This window comes from Hipposideros armiger, unplaced genomic scaffold, assembly GCF_001890085.2.
Source record: "Hipposideros armiger isolate ML-2016 unplaced genomic scaffold, ASM189008v1 scaffold_554, whole genome shotgun sequence".
NCBI classification, from domain to species: domain Eukaryota; kingdom Metazoa; phylum Chordata; class Mammalia; order Chiroptera; family Hipposideridae; genus Hipposideros; species Hipposideros armiger.
This window is the reverse complement of record NW_017731904.1, coordinates 447,009-454,439: the sequence shown is the minus strand read 5'-3', so window position 1 is coordinate 454,439 and position 7,431 is coordinate 447,009. Positions and strand designations below refer to the sequence as shown.

The 7,431-nt window shown below is 33.2% G+C and overlaps 1 protein-coding gene across 1 annotated transcript in view; it reads left to right on the top strand.

The window, feature by feature from the left end:
* Positions 1-7,431, top strand: part of PIK3C2G (phosphatidylinositol-4-phosphate 3-kinase catalytic subunit type 2 gamma) — a 310,994-nt gene that overhangs the window by 9,293 nt on the left and 294,270 nt on the right. The gene's annotated exons all lie outside the window — the stretch shown is intronic.

Here is a 7,431-nt window from a genome sequence, read left to right as displayed (position 1 = left end):
CTCTCTCTCTCTCTCTCTCTGTCAGTGGTGCAGGGATAGGCATGTTTTTACAGCCTTTTTCAATTACTGTATTCCATATCCATTTTTTCCTTGCAATTTATTTCTTGAAGAAACTAGCTTATTTTTTTTATGTATTGATTTCCATCCTGATGTAGCTTAGCATGTTTCTTTGCCCTCTGTTTTTTGTACATTGGTGATTGGATCAAGAGGCTTAATCAGAATACATTAGGATTCGTTTTTTGGAAAGGATTCTTCATGGTAGTTTTGAATTCTTTATCAGAAAGCACAAAATGCCTGGCTGCCTCTCATTTGTGTGATGTTAGTACCCTCAATGCTTGATGCCTACATTTGATTACTCATGACTTATTGTAAAATATTGATAACCCAATTTCATCATTGTTTTCATTTATTTGTGGCAATACTTCTACAAAGAGAAACTTTGCCTCATCTATAACTCAGTTACCCAGTAATCATTTCATATAAAAAAAGATAAAACAAATGTTTGAGTGCACATTTATTAACCCTGTGTTGCATCAAGGCAATTGGTTAATTGTATGTGTGTATCTGTGTCATGATTTCATGTGTGAAACATATTTAATATGTTTTCTTCCATTTTAGCTATTATACTTATTGGCCAATGAGAGCCTTTCCAAGGTGGCTTTCAAGTCCTATTAATGCATTGTTGTATTCTCTGATATCTTCCTTACTAACTAGAGTGATACATTCTCCAAGGCTCATCTTACACATTGTCTGCCCTAGACCCCAAATCAGCTGGTCTTTCAAGTAGCCCTGCTTTCTTTTAGTGCAAAGTGGTATTTCAATATCACAATCTAGACATTAGGGATGTTCACTGTTACTAAGATGGGCATTATTTCTAGGACTTTCCAAGGAAGAGGTAGATAGGTAGGTAGGTAGGTAGGTAGGTAGGTAGATAGATAGATGATAGATAGATAGATGATAGAATTTAAAAAAAAATTCTTCATGAGTTCATTCTGATACTTTCAGTCCTAATTCTGTACTATAGAGAATACTGATACTCAAGAGCACTGGGGATGCTAATTTTTTTTATCCAGCATTACACACAAAATATTCTGAGGATAACAATTTTAATACAATCACCCATATGACTAATAAAATTAGTTTTCAAATATGTACATGTTCTCTGCATTTTCCCACCTTTGATTAAAGTTGAACTGTACCTAAATTACCAGTGCTAATAGCTATATTAAACTATCTCCTATATCCTTCATCTATCTGAGTTCTCTAAGAAAATATGTGTATATTCATGCTCACCAAGAGACTATGTCGATGTATTTCTGTCATTTTGATTACCTGAAGTTTACTCTCCAGTAGTTTATTAATGAATAATAGTCTATGAGAACAATATTTCCTAAGTTCTTGTGTGGTCATAACAGTTTAGGAAATTTTAATTTAGAAATCAGATTCAGTGAATGTATGTTCTTGGTTTACATTTTCTTTCCTTGAGTATCTTAAATATGTCACTGCTTGATTTTCTTCTAACACAAGGTGTTGCTGCCAAAAACTCTGATGACAATTCTCTTTCCCATTAGTGTATAGATCCCATTTTCACTGCTAAAACTCAGTACTCAGTACTTAGTTTGCAGCATAGTATCTTTTCATGTCTTCACCTTTCTTCCCTCTTCTTCATCTTACTCCTTCTGTATTTCACATCTTCTTTACCCCTTCTTTTTCCTACGTCTATTTTTCTTGCTACTTATTTTTCTCCTTGGCTTTGCAAAATTTATATGCTCAGGCAAACAATTCAAGGGTCTCCTCTTCCTCTTCCCAAACCTGTCTTGAAACTACTGCTCTTCCTTCTCTTAGCTTAGGAATCTTTTCTTGAAACTTTACTGACCTCACTGATAAACTGCAGTCTTCTTTTCCTGATGCTATTCTTTACAGGATTAATGTAAAAGATTTTTCTGAGCATCAAATACATTATTAAAAATAGTTGTCTAACTCGTCTACTCTTTCCTAGTAGAACACTCAATAACAGACATGTATGTAGGCAAAGGAGACCTATATATCAGTGACAGTAGACAGAGAAAACAAGCATCCAAAAGGGCTTTGATCACTTTAAATTCTCATTGTCTTGGTAGTTTTTCCAGGTAGATTCGTTTGCCAATAGGTGAAGCATTATTGGCTTTTACCAAAATACCACTAGGTGGTGTTTATGGCACCTCTACTAAGTATCATATTTCAAGAGCTATCAGAATTGGGTCTGTGGACTTCCTCCCATCAGAGTTGATGTCACACTCCCTCACTGTCCTTGTCCTCCCCTGCAATAGGCTTCATTCCCACTAGATCATTTCCCCCAAAGTTTATATAGGAGGTGGAGGCTGACTTTTCATTGTCTTATTTACTCTGATAATCCACTCATAGGAGCCAAATGAATTATTGCTTTATCATGTTTAGGGCTGAAATTTTAACAATACTTTGGAATCAAAATATGCATATTCTTGAAACCAGGTCTGAATGACTTGCACAAAATTTTCTCTGATATAGTGCATATTCTAACAAAAACATACCCAATATTAACCTTAAATATGTCATTCATAAATATTACTTCTGCTTTTTCTGTGGTAAAATAAGCGTAACAGTATTCTGTATGAAATTGCCCCAAAGAAAATGGAGCCTGCATCTATTAAAGTAATTCTCATATTGCACTATATTATAAATTTGTGTCTATGAGCTGCTTGAAGCCAAGAGCTGTGTTCTACCATTTCTGTATTCCCAGTGCTTTGCCCAGTGCTTGACACAATATACTTAAAAACAGTTATTGAATAAATAAATTTGCAAATGAGTAAATAGATGTATGAATAAATACCTTGATTTATTCAAGTCAATATTTCTCAAAAATAAGAATAGGTAACAGCTTCAATTTCTCCATATACAGGTAGCTTTAGGCAGTCTAATGAGACATGAGGTTCATATAGGATTTACATGATTAAAAAAATGTCACTTTTTCATGTAAAAAGGCACCTGGTAGAGACTGTTTGAAAATTAATATTTTCCCCACTTAGGTGAAAATAATATCAGAGCTCATGAAAATAATATGTTTACCTTATCACTCAATTCCAAATTAGAAATGGAAAAAAATGAGATAATGTAAAAATATATATGTATATTTTTATACATTTTTAAATGTTTGTAGTATGAATACAGAAATATATATAATTGGTTGTGGTCTTTTTCTGTATTCATACAACAAATTGAGCTGAGAAAGGTTAGGTTTATGTCTATCTAAACTATAAGTTTCTGTGTGCATATGCATGATATATTCAATTAGCTCAGGAGATGAAGAGAGATGGGGATTTCAGATCATCCTGCTAACTCAGTCTTCTCAGGAACCAAGTTAGTTTCCATAGATATATAGACTTCCCCTTCACCTTACTGGAAATACAAATGGTGTAGCTTGATTAAACTTTGACATGTCTTGTGTTGGCACAATCTTTATCTTCCATGAGATTTATATGTATTTTAAAAATGTAAAGTTTCAATGCCTACAATTTTTTATATGAAATAAAAATCATTTTTCTTCAACCTCATAATTTATTCTTTTCACCCTCTTCTCGTCTCTCCCCTGTAGATATACCTATCAGTAATCTAGCCACAACTTTTTGGATCAAGAACAGACATTTTCAGAAAGGTTCTTTTTACTCTTCATTCTTTTATAAAATAAATGTTTTTGTTCCCATTCTGAACACTGGAGCTGTTTGGATGATATTAGCACCTTTGTATATTTAGAAAATTGAAGCAGAAACACTTGCCACAGATATAACATGAATATTCAGTTATTTAAACTTACTTCAGAAGATGGAAAACTTTTATTAAAATCCTATTAAATCAAAACCACAACCTTCTTGCATAAAATTATTTCAATATTCTGACAAGGTACTATGCGGTGTGGGGGATAGAAAGGCAGCCTGACATTTTCAAATACACTCTGAGTGAAAAGAATCTATTAGGTTAAAAACAGTGAACCAAAATGCATTTCTTTGTATACTTAGAAAATTGAAGCAGATGGAAGGGGTTGCCCTTTCTTTGATAGATGCCTACATTTTGTCTGTGCTTTCTCTTTGAGGCCTGATGAATAATAAACATTCAATAAAAACTGACCTCTTGAAAGTTGAACTGAATAGAAAGCTATAAGCAACTGAATGTACACTAAGTTGTGATTACTAACATCTTTTAAATATCCTGTTAGTACTTACATGAACTTGCCAACATAAAAATAGATGAGTATTTTTATGTGGCCTTCTATACTTCTAGTCCCTGATTTTCCAATCGATTTAGGAGCAGTTTTCAGTTTGCATATTATATTGGTTTTATATTGCTACTGTAACAAATGATCACAAACTAAGTGACTTAAAACAACACAAACTTTTATACAATTCTGTAGGTCAGAAATACAACAGGGGTCTCTCGTACTAAAATCACTGTAAAATCTCATGCTGTAAGGACTATGCCTCTGGAGGCTTCTAAGGGAAAAATCTGTTTCCTTGCCCTTACCAGCTTCTACTGGCTGTTTGAATTCCTTGGCTCATGGCCCCCTTTTTCCATCTTTAAAGCCAGCAAAAGCAAGTTGAGTCCTTCTCAGATCACATCACTCTGACCTCTTCTGCCCCCTTTTCCACTTGAAGAATCTTTGTGATTACACTGAACCCACTCAGGCAATCTCCGTATTTTAAAATCAGCTCATTAGGAAACTTAATTCCATCTGCAATTTTTAATCCCTCTTTGCTATGTAACCTAACATATTTACAGGTTCCAGGGATTAAAACATGAGCATTTTGCTGGTGCCATTATTCTGCCTACCACAAATGTTTTCTATCATTCTATAATCTTACTGAAATCAGGAAATGATAGCCACACCCTCTCAATTACGTCATAAACTGCTGCTAATCTGTATGTACAGTTCTGCCTCAAAGTCAAGTTCTATGACTTAATTCTTTATGCATTACTTCACAATGCAGAATGTAAATACTTGACAGCTGGCAATAAATATCATTTCCATGTATTTATAAACTAAGAAATACTCTAGTTTCTAGATCATAATAAAGAGTAGATTTTAAATTATTAGAAATTTCTTAAAATCACCAAATTTGATACTGAAAAAAAAATGGATCTGGAAGAGGTTTTGTTTTTATTACATTTTCAATATTAATAAGTATTTCTTATTCTCCTTTATCTCATGATAATGAGATTTTTCAGACAGGCCTTGAACCCATTTCAGTTTTAGTGCTGCCAGAAATGCTTGAAAAAAATACTGTTACTAATAAAAATGTAAAAGTTTTCAATTCTTTTCAGTAGAGATAGTTTGAGTTAATGCCATGCTTCAGTGCCCTAATTTAGGGATACTCCAGATGTCATATAAGTATAGCATGATCACCCCTATGTCTCTCTGTAACCCCTGCTTAAAACAAACCTTGAACACAAACTCTGAGATCATGGGTAAATTGGTTCACCGCATTGTGCTTCAGTTTCCTCTTTTGTTAAGTGGCGATAGTATCATGGGTTGAGATGAGAAATAAATATGTTAATACAAGTAAACATGAACATGTGTGTAGAGCAGTAGCACAGAGTAGGTGCTCAAAAACGTTTATGTATCATAATCATTATCAACAACAACAAGGTGGCACAGCTTAAGGGAGTCTTTAGTTTCAGCATCAGACCTGATACCTTATTTAAAGACCTCCTGTGATGGCTCTACAAAATGAAAAAATAATTTTTAAAAAAACTCGATCAAGTTTTTTGAAACCACCCAAAACTGTAAAAGTCACTTTTAGATAGTGACATTTACTGTATTTAAGCTAAGACAGAGGAGGCTAGGCTAAAGAAGACTAGAGTAGAATATTAACTTGGGTTGTCCAAGTCACACATGCTGACAAATTCTGAGTTCTATGACAAAGACAAGTGGAGAAGTACAGTCTGCTTAAAGAAATGTAGCTTTCACTAATAACATGGAGATTTAATAAATAGCAACTCCTGAAAAAAGGATTCTGGCTAGACAATATATCTATTTGGGCCATGAATTAAAATAGCTTAGAATCATATTTTATAGATCAATTTTCTGGTTAACACTTCATTCTACACATTTTTTACTTATATCTCTTAAAATATCTTTCCCACATCTATCAATTCAATTTCTTGAGTGACATATAATAAATCTAATTCATTTGTTTCTTTGGTGGTTATAAATTCTAAGTAAATCTTAAACACCAATATAATAAAAATCAGATGTCATTGCAAAACAGAATGATAATCATATTTGATAGTTAACCATTATCATAATTATCCCTTACATTTTTTTTGTCTTTTACAGACACATATAATTGTTAAGGAAATTAATAAATCCATAGAAGTGGCACAAATACTTTCCAATTTCATTTTGTTTCACTCAATTATAATTTTTTAAAATTTATTAAATCATTATTCAACAAATACAAATGAGCAACTACTCTGAGTGAAGAAAAGTACTAGGTACTGAGTTATAAGTGAGAAAGACTAACGTGGTCTAATGATCTAATAGGAAAGATAAATCTTACATATGTAACACTATAGATATTATCCAGAGACAGTAGAAAACCGCTTAAAAGCTATTTGCAGGGGAGATACTTGGTTGGTTTTTTAAAATATATCATTATAATATAACAAAATGGATTCTAGGACACAAAAATAGATTGCAGAAAACATAGAAGCAGTTTCAGAAACAATGCAACATTGCAGGTAATAAAGTGAACACCTGATACTAGGATTATGGCATTGGTAGCCAGAGAGAGGACGAAGGATTTCCTACAGGAACTGGTGGTTTATTGGATATAGAAGAATAAAGGTGGGGGAAGATTCAAAGATGAAACCCTCGTTTCTGGTCTAAGCAATTAAGTAGATGGTTGGGCCATTTTCTGTCACAGTGAACACTAAAATAGGAATATGTGCTTGGGTGAATTATGATTTAATTTTTGAACTCTCTGTTGGAGGTTAAAATATTTTAAGAGGAGATACTGAGTAATAAGAAGAATGGTCTAGGTTGGAGTCATTGACATAGAGATGATTTTTTTAAGCTATAAGAGATATAAAATAACCTCCAAGGAGAGGATAATTGACAAGAGTCAAGTGGAAAATGAGTACTAGGCAAAGAAGTCTTTGAGAAAAAAGCAAAAAGGAAGAACTCGGAGAGTACAGTTCAAAGAGCCAAAATAGGAAAGCAAGGAACTTTTAAATAAGAAGTGTGGTGAATAGAATCAAATGTTGCAGAGAGATGAACAGAGACTGATAAATGTCAGTTGAATTCACTGACATGAAGCTCACTGATTACCTTATTGAAAGTCATTTTGGAGAAGTGATGAAAAAGGTTTGCAATTTTTTTAAAAGTTTGGGGGAGAAGAAAGGATCTAACCAACCTATAAG